Source organism: Schistocerca nitens, chromosome 12 (genome assembly GCF_023898315.1).
Source record: "Schistocerca nitens isolate TAMUIC-IGC-003100 chromosome 12, iqSchNite1.1, whole genome shotgun sequence".
Taxonomy (NCBI): domain Eukaryota; kingdom Metazoa; phylum Arthropoda; class Insecta; order Orthoptera; family Acrididae; genus Schistocerca; species Schistocerca nitens.
Window position 1 is genome coordinate 176,386,521 of NC_064625.1, and position 13,935 is coordinate 176,400,455.

The 13,935-nt window shown below is 40.5% G+C and overlaps 1 pseudogene; it reads left to right on the forward strand.

Annotated features, from left to right (window-relative positions):
• Positions 1-7,531: 7,531 nt before the first annotated feature.
• Positions 7,532-13,763, forward strand: LOC126214994 (integrator complex subunit 2-like; annotated as a pseudogene).
• Positions 13,764-13,935: the final 172 nt, after the last annotated feature.

The following is a 13,935-nucleotide window of genomic DNA, read 5'->3' on the forward strand; positions in this document are numbered from 1 at the left end:
CCTCGTGTGCATCCCCACCACAGGTGACACATTTGGCCATATGTTGACAAGAATTCGAGTGTGGTTGAAACGATGACACTGCATCAAGTTATGAATGTACAGTCAGAATGTGAAAACTTCATAGGATGATGAAAAGAGTGCATCAAGCCACTAAGGAGGTATCTACCTTTTTCATCACCCGACGGACAGCAATGACTCCCTAGAGAGGTACGCTTAGATTTCAGCCTCGGTCGGACCGTCGAATAGCCTAGTGTAAATAACACCACAGGAAGGGTTCAGAGTTCTACGGGCCTCAACACGACCGGGATAGTTGTGGAGAAGCAAAGTGGCAAGCAGTTGTTGTGCTTCAGAATCGTAAGTAGTCTCCAAAAGCAAAAAGCCATTCCGTAAATGACAGCAGGATTTCACAGGGTTGGCTGTTGCATCAACATCTTTCTGAATAATAAACAGATTTATCGTCACGAAGGACTGACCACCTTCAGTACGTGAAACCATACGGAACACTGGTGCAGCTGTAAGGGTCTTTGAATCGTTAGCCTCATTCCATTTACGTTTCATAGACATTTATTGTGAAGACGATTGACTCACTGTGAGAAAATCCCCAACGATTACCGGCGTCTCCGACGATGTGCTCCTTCCAACTGGGGGCTCCCTTCACGAGAGGGCGCACTCGCCTTAGGTGATTGTTCACACCTCAGGTCACACTTCCCGAACACCTGGCAGAGGGTCCAGGCAATCACCCCTCCCAGGGCCCGGACTGTACCGGGGGGTACGTGTGAACCCTACCTGTCGACCCGGAGCTGGGAACTACGCATTACCCAGTCACTGGTTACTCATTAGATGCACGGGCCGGCCTTCAGGAGTGCACAGGGAGGAAGAAGAAAAAGAGGAGCCTCCAACATTGAAGAGGAGGAAAGATAGGAGAAGGTGAATGAAGAAAGGAAAAGGGAACGAAAAACATTGATGAGACTGTTCTTATGTCACCTACAGACAATGCAGAACATTTCCAAAAACACCCCAGATATGTTCCCCAACAGTGGGGAAAAAGAATAGTAAGAGAATAGACATGCAGCACAGAAGGGAAAACACAAGCACACTTTTGTAGAATACACACTTTTTCGCTGAAGCTCGGAGTCTGGGTTGTAGGGTAGAACCGAGTTAAACATATACACAGCATGCTGTCGACCTTGACTGGAGGTGAGCACAGTGAGAGAGACATTTGAGAGCACAGCAGGCAGAACAGAGCCTTTTTGCTAACGTATCCACGTGATGTTGCTACATCAGTTTGTTACTCATCTGGATACCCAGGGACATCACGCGTAAAGCCTCGTCTAATGTACGGCCACCGATGTACATTTCCCGTGCCTGCAAGTCATTTTTATTTGTTCAGAATTGCGTAATATGAGTTTTTGAGAGACTGAGGGTTAAGCTGTCAGCTGGGAAACAGTTGTAACCTTTTACACTATCCTTCTGGCCGAGTCTGCTATTGTCGTGTTCAGACCTTTTATCAGTACACTCGTGTCAACAACAAATATTACTATACATACGTATTGTTAAAAGAAACACGGAAAAAAAGAGCTTCAACCCCAAGATGACAAACATTACTGTTTCTGAAGGATCCTCCAGCGTCCCCAGTAAATTTTTTAGTTGCACAAAGAACAGCAGAGGGCCGAGCACCTGACCTTGTGACAACCTGCTGCACCATTTGCTAATGTGGCTCATTTTCTATTGCTAGAATATGCCCATCCGTGCAAGATGTCAGATCTTTAGCACTATACTATTCTAGTTTCCCTAGCAGAATTTTATGATCTACATAGTCAAAGAAACAGTGAGATCACAGAAAAAGCGGAGGGCTTAATTTTTCTAGTTAAATTCTACTACAATTGAGCTTGAGAGATCATAAACTGCATTCTCAGTATAGAAACCTTTACAGAAACCAAACTGAGCTGTTGTTAATAGGCTATTCTCGGTTCAGCATTCTGTCACAAGCTACCTTCTAAAAACATTTTGAGAACATTGGCAGGAGTGAGATTGGTCTACAAGCAGAGGTCAGTTTCTTATTTCCACTTTCACGTATTGGTATCGCTACTGTATACTAGTCTTTCAGGAGACACCCATTGACTCATCAACTGTAACTGAAGGGTAGCACAATGAAATCAGCACAAAATTTTAGTACTTTGCACGAGGTACCATCACAACCAGATAAGTTACTACTTTTTAGTGATTTAATTATTTTTGTGATGTATGTAACAGATGAGTTGTTGAAAGTTATCACTAAGACATGTAAATGCTTCAACAGCCATTTCTATTTTGTATTGTTCATAAAATAGTGCACTATTCCTAATATTAATAATAGCAGGTACGGATTTACGAACAGGATCAAAAGCTACAGATTTCGCAAGCACAGAGTTCCAAATCTCCCGCTGACTCTTTTATGTGTCTTTCTATAATTCTGTCACACCTTTACAAAACTCGTGTTTCATTCTACATTTCTGTTACACCTTTACAAAACTAGATTTTGCAGAAATGAGAAATTGTTTAATTTGCACACACATAGCAGTTTCTTCCCATTCTGCTCGTGTAGTAGCTCTAGCTATTACCATTGCTCGAGACATGTTATCTGTTAATTGTTTTTCTTTAGAAAGTCCTTTAGAAAGTAAATATAGTGAAAGTCTCAGGCAGTGGATGGAAAACCACTTTAACTTAAATTCTCTGAAGAATCCTATCACACACTAGAAATTGCCAACACTCCACAGAAGAATTCTGCAGATTTTTCCGGTGTACTATACTCCTCGTCCAAGTTCCAGTTATCTGCTTTAGCCAATTACATCCTGTCGATCTGCTGCAGAGTTCCACTCGGAAATCCGTGAGCTCCTCGGAGAAACTCTCGGAAGCGGAAATTGCTCGTGTCGGGAGCACAGTCGCGGCTCGTGACGGGTGGCGACAGCTCGAAGACTGTAAATATCGATCTGTGCGAGAAGGCCTCTGGCGAACAGAATGAGTCCGAGAGGCACCGTATTCTGTCCCACAAGAACATCCGAGGACAGCAGAAAACCACCTTTTTCTGTTTCCAGGGGAAACACGACACCGTGACGAATACGGTACGCCGGTAAACTGTGTCAGATTCGGACAGCCGTGTGCCGAGTGCTCGCACAAAATACTGTGTCCGGCAGAAAGTGGCGGCTCACCCACTCCCGAAGTTATGCAGATCCCGTAAAGGAGGAGAACCTTCAGGGACTTGGGGAGAGGGGGGAAGAAAATACTATTGTCTCATCTGTTTTAACACAGCTTCTGTTTACCTCTGTCAGTAGCTCAATTTCTAGCTTAATCTGTAAATAATGAATTGTATTTACAGTACACCACTACTTGTCAGGTAGCTTTATAACAAACACTGCTACTTGCGGTGTGGGTAGTTTAACCTTTCAGTACCTCAATATAAGGGCCCCCGGGCATAAGTACATCTACAGTAGATATTATTACAGGTTTTGAAGTCACAATATGTGGAATGTCTTAAGCACTCAATGTCTGAGGTGCTCGTACTGCTAACTTTCAACATTTACACATTCCTGTTGCGGGGTTTGTACACTAAAGCACATTTTCACACAGAGTTATTTACAATTAAGAATGTCTCCGTAGTAACCAAAACCAACTGCGGGAACGCCTCGGGCTGCGGATCGGAGCCGCCAGGCGGGGAAGCCGCCGGCGGTGGAGCCGCCGGCGGTGGAGCACGCACCGCAGGGTAAACACTAGGACGAGTCGGACGACAGACCGACGACAACTGACAACCACCGACCACGACCGAATATGACCGACACGACACGATAAACGACGGAGGCTCGTGGAAACCACAACACCGAACACCGACAGTAAATCCACTCGGAACCAGAGCCAGGCAATTGTCAACAATGAGAAACGACCAGAACGCAGTACCGCCGAGATAGAAATGAAATCCAGAGCGAGTACCAGACTGACTGGACTAGGGCAGAGCAGGTCCCTATATACGAAACCGGAGGGAGAGGCTATTGGCCGCTTTCTGCACGTGGCGTAGTGGTGGCGCCCTCGCTGCGCGGAATAGCCCCGTGGAGGCGGAGCCCTCTACGGGCTGACCACGTCCATTTGTTCTGGCGCGTGTTCGACTTTCGCGGCGGAAGGTACTAGAGTCTCGACACAATTTTGTTACAAACTGACACTTGTCGTCAACAGTGTGCAGTTTGCTTGCGAAGACTTTACCTCTGATAGCGCCGCAAAAGAAAAAGTCGATCGGAGTAAGATCTGGCAATCACGGTGGCCACGTGATTGGCCACCATTTGGCTATCCACCTATCAGGTAATCTGTTGTCGAGAAACCCACACGCTGTTGAAGAATAGTGGTGAGACACTCCATCTCGCCGGTAGTAGAACTTCTCATTATCTCGATGTAGACGTCATTGTGGGATACCGGTATACTGCAACATGTTAAGATAAGGTACCGTAGGTAACAGTTATACGGAAAAATAAACGCAAATGACGATCCCTCGATATGAAAGGCACGCCTGGATTGTAACCCCAGGTCGACGCAGTTGCTTTTCAATTACAGCATGGGGATTTAGTACACACAGGTGTGCCTATTAGAAGCACCTGACAGCTTAAAATCCAGTTCATCGAACTCATAATTTTTTAAAATTGTGCCATCAATTCACATTTCTACATTCGAAAGAATCTCGCGAAATTCTAAATGGTGACCTAGATCGTCCTCTAGTAACCCGTGAAGTAATCTTGGCTGATGCACTTGCAAACTTAAATACTGCATTAAAAGACTCGAGGATCTACGGCAATTGGGCAACTCGCCACAGACTCTCCGTTCGAGTTTCTTTGGGCTTTGGCCTGTGCAACTAACATTTTATTTTCACTACTAGTACTACTCATAGGTCGACCAATCTTCAGCACATTACACGTAGACCCAGTGCTACCAAATCCGATGGCAACTATTCCACGGAGGTGTACTAGATACTCCCGTCTGTTTCTGTCGAGCCTTTTCGGCACATTCTGTCCTCCAGTACTGTTTCGTTATCCACTTCTGTTGGTCGTTGCTTAAATTACCGGCCACAATTATCAGAAAATCTGGAAAAAATAGAAAAAAATGGTCTTAGAACAGTTAAAAATACTGTATTATACCTGCTGCACAATTGCTTATGCATTCCCCTATATATATCCAGGTAACCTGAAGGTGGGTAATGAGATACATTTTTAATTTTTTTTTAGGGGTTTTCAGTTCCTTGCTTTATGTTCAATGGCACCAGAGTAGATTACTCCATCTTGAACCATGCACAAGGAGACAAAGTCTATACGAAAATTATTTTAGTGTCTCGTATTGTGACTCCTTACATCACAGCTCAGTTGAAACTGATTTTTATCATCAGCAACTAAGACAATTAAGGAGAAAATGTGTTGGGAAGCGAGGGTAAAACTTCCAAGATATTAAAAAGGCTTCTCAACAAGTTACATTCATCTAGTTAGTACAATATTCTTACTGTTCATTTCTTCTTTATAAACATGTTACTTAATTTAGGTGCATGCCTAAGAAGGTAATTCCATATGCAAACAGGCAATAAAAATGAGTCAACACTCTTGTCTTCAGGTCACTATAATGAGAGTTGCTTCTGAGTGTGTAAAACACTGAACTGAGCTTCTCAATTAGTTTATCGGTGTGTCGACTCCTTTTCAGCTCGAAAATTCCCGGCAGATTAAAACTGTGTGCAGTACTGAGAATCGAACTAAGAACCTTCAGTAACATCCCTGTGAGTGAGCCACATCTCGGCAATATCCTTTCTTCCAGGAGTGCCAGTATAACAATTTTTGTAGGAGAGCTTCTGTGAAAATTGGAAGGTAGGAGACGAGGTACTGACTGAAGTACAGCTGTGAGAATGAGTCTTGAGTTGAGCTGGGGTAACTCAGATGGTAGAGCACTCCCCGAGCTGATGGCAGAAGTCCCGAGTTTGTCCCAGTCCGGCCCAAAGTTTTAATCTGTCTGCAAGTTTCGTGTTGGTGCACAATCTGCTGCAGAGGGAAAATTTCATCCCTTTTAACTTGTTATCTAATCAGGTGCTCCATTCAGTGTAAGACCATTAACATCTACTTCTGCTGCTAATATTTCATTATCATTGGCCTGAAATTGCAGAATACGAGTGTTTGTAACATTAAGACTTAAATTGATTGCTGTGAAACAACTGTAACCTCTTTGAGTATTCAGCACTGTGGGATCGATGTGAGACTCACAAGTTTACCTTCTTTTACTCACACAATGCCACTGTGAAGAGTGTCTCGAGGGGCACAGAATGAGTCAGATTATACGTTAACTGACAGATGCAGCAACTGGGGTGGCATTGGTGATTGTAATTTCATTGTTTATTCTAAATTTACTATTATTATTTTAAATGATCCAGATGTGGGTTCTTGGTAAAACACTGTACAGAGACAGAAAATAGCAAACATAAATTTAAAATTTACCAGAAAAAGAGTCCATTACCAACACATTCATCCTAGCTTTCTGTCAACATTCTATAGCCTACAAACATGCAGCATTCCATCACATCGATCCACCAACTTCTTTGTATCCCTATGCTCCAATAACGCTATGACCAGGAACTCAATACAATAAAAACAATAGCCACACATAATAAATTTGATTCCAACATTACACACAAAATTCTCAATAAAAAAATTTAAGAAGCAAGCCAGGTCCCTACTGTACCAATGAACAACATAGATAGACTGGAAAGGAAATGGTGCAGCTTACCTCATTAGGAAAACTGCAAATAGGACAAGCAACATTTGAAAGGCAAGGGGTTACTCTGTGGTTTTCGACATCCCACAGGCAGTTCGTAGAAGTCTCTTCACTCTAAAGATAAACCATCAGACATTATGAAAAGCTGGGCTTATGATCTCACCTGCCGAGAGTGTCAGTTTTTACCATACTGGACAGACTGGGAGGTCAATCTGCTCTAGACTCAGAAAATACTATAGAAATTGTAGATTACAGAAGCCAGATTCATCCTTTGCTGAGACTAATGACCTCAGCAGTTGAGTCCCATAGTGCTCAGAGCCATCCTTTGCTAACAGTGTGTAAATGAAAATCACAGGTACATAATAAATATATAAGTCCTACACGTAAAAGGAAAGGATGCAAAGCTTACTCGGTTAGAAATTAAGAAATAGATGTGTGTATCCCTACATTTATTACTGAATGAACACATTCAGTTATTCAGCCCTTTTAGACAATATTGCAACCTCTACACAGAGAAGGAACCTCGGTCCCTTCATTCGCATAACAAAAAATTCCGTAATTTGACGCATTCCTGAGCACAGCCCAATTCCAGTATAATTTAGTCATAGTTATTGTAAATGCTGTCCTAATGGATTTTGTAAATCCATATGTAATTTGTCAAAATTGTTAACAGAAATAATTTTTACAATTTAAGTCAAGAATTGAAAGGTTCAGAATTGGTATGTTTATATGTTTATTTTATTTATTTAGCAGCTTATGATGTACATCTATGAAGGAATTTGAGCGCAGCGACTCAACTCGAAGACTCCGGCTTTTACTGAGTGAACTGTTGTTCATATCGTCACAGATTCGTGAGCAACAATGGGGACCAGACTTTTATGTAAAACATTTTGATTTATTTGACAATGCTGTATACACTGAGGAAGTCTGTGGTGTAATTTGCAATGCACTTGCAGAACTTCCAGCAGTCTTAAATACTTTGGATATTGTGGAAACACTTTTACATATTAAGAATGGCCCTGAAATTATTTGTTGGATAGTTGCAAATTCACCAGACTGCTTCAGGGAAGTTTGCACAAGTCTCATAGCAAATGGTGAACGTCAAGAAGAAGACAATGTCGGGAGCAGAACAAGAAAACAAGCACTTAGCATGCTTTGTCAGATGAATCCCTCCCAAGCCCTCGCCATCAGAGCTAAACGTGTGGAGCTGTGTCGACTTCCAGGCCTCGCCATCACACTAAGTCTAGAGCGTGCCGGTCGTACGGTAGGAGCAGATGCTGAGGGAGACACGGTTGCCTTCGTATCAGGATTACTTCTGGGTAAAGAACAGCAAACTCGCAGCTGGTTTGCGCCGTTTGTTCGCAATGGACAAAAGCGTAAATGGGAATCGCATACAGCATTGCAGTTGCTTTGTGACGCATTGCTTCATCGTCTTCAGACCATTGTGCTGTTTTCTTTAGACAGCCAGCTGCCAGATTCCTGTGTTGTATAGGCATCAGCTCTACTAAGATTATACTGTGCATTGCGTGGCATTGCTGCTATAAAGTTCCAGGAAGAGGAAGTGTCACTAATAGTACAGCTTTTGACATCTCATCCCCCACCATCTCCTGCTGGAGTCCGATTTGTGTCACTGGGTCTTTGCACGCTCATTGCTCGTTCCTCTCTCATCCGTCAACAAGAACACGAAAAGCGAAGCATAGAGTGGGTTCGGTGGCTCGTTATGGAAGAAACATATTTTGAAAGCTCGAGTGGAGTGACAGCACCATTTGGAGAAATGCTGTTGCTTACGGCAATCCATTTCCACAGCAATCAGCTAAGTGCTATCTGTGAACTAGTATGTTCCACTCTCGGAATGAAAGTACAGATACGTTCAAACAACATGACACGAATGAAACAAATTTTCACACAGGAGATTTTTACAGAGCAGGCTGTGACATCACATGCCGTGAAAGTGCCAGTTACAGCCAATCTCAATGCTGACATTCCAGGATTCCTGCCGATCCACTGCATTCACCAGCTGCTGAAGAGCAGAGCATTCACAAAACACAGGGTGCCCATCAAGGACTGGATTTACAAGCAGATATGAAGCAGTGTCTCGCCCCTTCATCCCCTATTACCATCTTTAGTGGTGGTTTATGTCAATTCTGTATTGGTACCAAGCTCTAAAGCACACAACTTGGAACATACAAACCGACCCCTCGATGAAGAAGAAATCCAGAGGGTCTTTCAGAATTCAGTTCCGAATACACAGTCTGTTGTTGGCAAGAGTGCCGGCAGCCAAAATGCCGAAGTAGTACCATCCCTAACATCACAGTTGTTGCTGCTGTACGATGATGTCACACTGGCCAACATTCATAACCGTGCAGCTGCCGGTCGCAAAGTGAAGAGTTACTCTGCCGAATTTCTCGCTGAGCTGCCTATCAAATATTTACTGCGGCAGGCACAGAAAGATCAACACAGCTATGCGGGCCTATTTTCTCCCTTGTTGAGATTACTTGCAACACACTTTCCTCACTTGTCTCTTGTCGACGACTGGCTCGATGAAGAACCGAGGGTGCACGTTACTGAGAGCCACGACCGGGCCCCAGTGACAGTAGCTGCCATAGAAGAAGGCAGCATTCAGCCATATTTCCACATGTCCATCGAGAACTGCTCAATTGTTAAGACAGCTGTTAAATATGCCAGCAACTAGTGTATGGCCTTTTGCTGAAACCATCGTAAGTCATTTAAAAAAAAAAAAAAAAAAAAAAAAAAACACTCAGCCACACACCGTCAGGTGGCTTGCGGAGTATGGATGTAGATGTCCGAGTACATATTTGCTTTGTCAGTTTTCCAATAAAATCCATTATTTTTAATGATTCTAACTATAATTTTGCTAAGATAAATAATAAATTTTCGCCACAAAATTTCTGAAAATTAACATCATAGTTACAAAATTTTAGATACTGTAAACTAAACAGATTTTATGAGGCATACATAATCTATGTACCTAAATTACAGAACATTTAATTGCAATAATTCTACGGCATGGGTCCATCATTTTATATATACGATATAATACAGTCACATACATATTCTAGATACCGTTTTGTTTACATTTATAAAAAAATAAAAGAAATTATCAGCAATAATACTGTAGAAAAACAAAGTCATTAGATAAAATAATGCTGTTAAGAAGTTAACACATTTTAACATTTTACTTTTTCTTTTTCTCTATACCTGTGATAATTTTTCTTTTAGTGTACTATACCTGTTTGCTTCAGTTATTTTCATTTGAAAGAAATTCTCTGATTGAATATAAAGGGGTTTCTAATAGCAGTTGTTTGATTGACTGTTTAAAATTATCCATTTAGCATTAGTGATGTGTGGTGCTAAAGAGTTGTAACCCCTGCTTCTCTCATATAGAGTTATGTTATGCTGTGGGATTCCTAATTTCTTGGTGTTTCTGATGTAGTGGCGGTGTACATCTTCATTTTTGTTGAGAACAGAGAACACTAGGCCTTATACCACTGCTTTCTAATGATTTGATGTGTAATTATTAATGTATTGACTGAGGTATTTATTCCTCCTGCACTTAATTTTTGTCCTTTTTATGGCACCCATCAGAAAAAAATCACTTAAGTGAGCTGGAGTTAATCACTTGCTGGGGTCATCTTTGCAATCATGTATGTACCAGAAAATTGGCTTGTAACCTGAAACCTAGGCTGTACAGTAAAAATAAAGTTTCTGAAGTGACCTAAAAAAGTGTTTTAGTTAATACAATCATTCTTATTATTAGCCACAAATGCTGTGAGAGAATAAATGTACTGCCATGTAAGTGTGTCAATCCATATGTCCCTGAAGATGTTTCTGCAAAATGTTCAGTTGTCAACTTTATCTTTTATTTTTAATGTATGCTCTAGAATAAAAAACATTTTTCCTTTGCTGAAGTGGCCCAGAAGATTATACCACAGGGCACAGCTTTGTGAAAAGGTGCTAAGTATACTAACAGTTCCATCCATGGATCAACACAATAAAATAGAAATCTAAGTGCAAAGGAAGCAGAACTGGGATTTTTCATGAAATTATCCACTTCGTGGTCATTATTTTGTTATTAAAAATTTCACACACATGACTTAATTTTGTGCCTGTTCATTGATTGCCAATTTCAGTAACAATGCAAGGCATACAATAATAAACTTAACAGCTGTTGGAAACTAATTAATTTGGCTGGCTATGTTAGTAATTACTCACCATTAGACTGATGTTTTATTAATGTTTATACATGCTATAAACGAACATTATAAATCAGTTTCTTCTGTGTGGGCACCACAGTCTCCACAAATTTGAAGAGACATATTTATTTCCAACAGTCCGTACTTTAAAATTATAGTTTGTCAAGCACTGCTAGCTTTGAGCACAGCCCATTCTGCTCACCAAACAAAACTCGTGTGCTGTGCATTTGACCAATGTGCTATACACATGGCACACAATTTGTGTTTTACAAGCATGATGTGTCCATGTCTGTTATAGATCAGTGGCATTCAAAACTAGTTGTGTTTAATAAAGTACAATTTTAAAATACACGTTGGTGAACTGTCATCTCTCTACAAACATTAAAAATTAGCACGAAAATGTCTGCTTTAAAAGAAAGCTGCTTTTTTATGCTAAACAGCATTTCTTCTTTGATTGTCTTCTCAATGCTCTCCATTATTTGCTCTCCCTTTCTACTTATCCCTCCACACAGTTCTAGTATAATGCATTTTATTTCACACTTATACCCAGCACTTTCTTTTTCTCTTCAATCTGGATCCAGAAGCTCAGAATTCTTTCTCCCATTTGTTCAACTTCTCAACATATTTTCAGTAATATATAGGAATAATCATTACTGTGACGAAACAATAATCCGATTAAGCCATGCTATCATTAAAAATTCAAGCATTCATTCCAAGGAATTTTGAATGTGAGCCAACTACTCTAATTCTTCAGATATGTAGCAATCACACGATTTATTTAGTTTTTGATTTTTACAACTCAAAAAATTAACCTTAATTGTTCAGGCCAAGTGATGCTTTAAATTTGTATCCTACCAATGTTTTCACGCAGTGAGTGCCCAAGTATTAACAGGCAGACTGTGTGAAATACAGTGCAGACCCTATTACGGAATGTCCCTACAGAGCATACTGGAATACATAAAGACCTACTGAAATATGTGAATGTGCTGTTTAATTAAAATAATATTGGTCGTTTACTGTCAGTAGGGCTGTATGACAATCATTATTTAATGTATAAACTATGGTCGTGATATCTGGGAACAGTTTGCAAATTATGTGGCACCGATTTAACAATCTTCCACCATGAACATATTTCATAAAAATTCCAAGTAATGTAAGGATTGCAAAGCAGGAAGAGTGAATTTAATTCCACGTGGATGTGGTCCACACTCTGATATGGACACACTGATCAAGTTTTCATACAGTTATGACAGATTGTCACAATCAAATACTACAGTGGTTCTTTCAGAAAGACAATGCCAACCATTCCACTGTTCCTCTCAGAGCTGACATTGCACTGACCTCAAGTAATCTGCTAGGGCTATAATGCAAGAGAATTTTTGAAACAAGTCGGCCCTGTCTTCCATGTTTAAGAGACAGTGGAAATGTAGGGCCAAACGAAAAAAAATCCTGTGAGAATGAGGATGGAAACAAAAATAAAGCAAGTCTTACTCTGACCCAGAACCATTGTCAACAGCTTCTCCTAAAATTACCATTGTTTTCTCAGAAAGCAATATAAAACTGAAATAAAAGCTATGTTAAACAGAAACTAAATTTTTGAGCTTCTGAAGCATTTTAAACGCTGACGCCAATATACAGAAAAGATATATACAAATCTCTTATATCAATGTTTTTCTAAAAGGTTTCTGTTACTTTCAGCTGGATAACAAGATATCAGCGTGTTTACTCACTAGCAAAAAGTTACAAATAGTTCCAGACCTACATCGTCACTAATCGTTTACATGCTGTAACGACGGCGGCAAATTACAGTATTCACAAAACGTATGGACCGACGATTGTCATACAGAGTTAAGAATCTGCCTTAAACATTTGTTAGTTAAATGCGAATAGTTTTAGGATGCAGAACTAGATTCTAAACGTTGGGGTTTAAACTAGGTTCCTGCGAAGAACTAAATTTTGGCTTTTATAATTTAGCCTACTGCACATATTAGCCTACTCAGGTGCAAAATATCAGTTACACTCTGACGTAGTTACACAATTTGATACAGACGCGGTATTTATTACTAATGAACCCTTCGGTATTAAAAAAGTACGACCCAATACGGTCGCACCCAAAATGAAAAATACTAAATTTAATTAAACATGCAAGTGACTTGTTGCCTTTATAAGCTGTCTAAAACGGGATCTTCAGCTTTTTACACTTATTGTGTAATGCACTTCCTTTGGAATTCGCAATATTCGATATAAATATGTAGTTTGCCCACGACAACATGTTGGAAATACTATATCATGTTCAGGAAAACAGATAAGTCAGGTGATCTGTTACCGAGCTCTAAATGGAAAATGTATAACAGACTATGTTGATGATCCACAACTTATATCCTCCCTGGTAACATGTCCTCTGCGGAAAGTGGGTGATGATATTTTCACGCGAAAGTAGAGCTGTATGTACTATGTGGATGTGGTGCGAACGAGCGTTTGGCAAAGTTCAGGGACACACATCATTACGTCAAATGTTTATTTTGTAAGAGGCTTTAAATTGCTGCGAACGGCCGATAAATACTGTTTTACGCTACTAATATTTCAAACACGAGTTAAGTTCCAGATACCTCGTTTTTCCGCATCCTCGTCATTTTGCTATTAGATTTCGGGACTTGTGTTATACTACATGTGCAGTGCTGCTTTTGCCATCAGTCATTTGTGCCTGGATACGAGAACTGCGAACTTGATCTAATTCTGTTCAGTGGAGGTCTTCTGATTGATTCAGGACAGGTGCAGAAGAGTTAACTTTTATGTACAGTGGTACGACATCAAATGCTTTACTAAGATAAGTTATATCAATTTAATATGCAACCTTAATTATGTTTTAATATCTTATATAGTATACGCAAATTTGTCAATAGCGTAATACTTTACAAAATGCAAATGGCCAAGTTATTACGACTATCGACTGGTATAA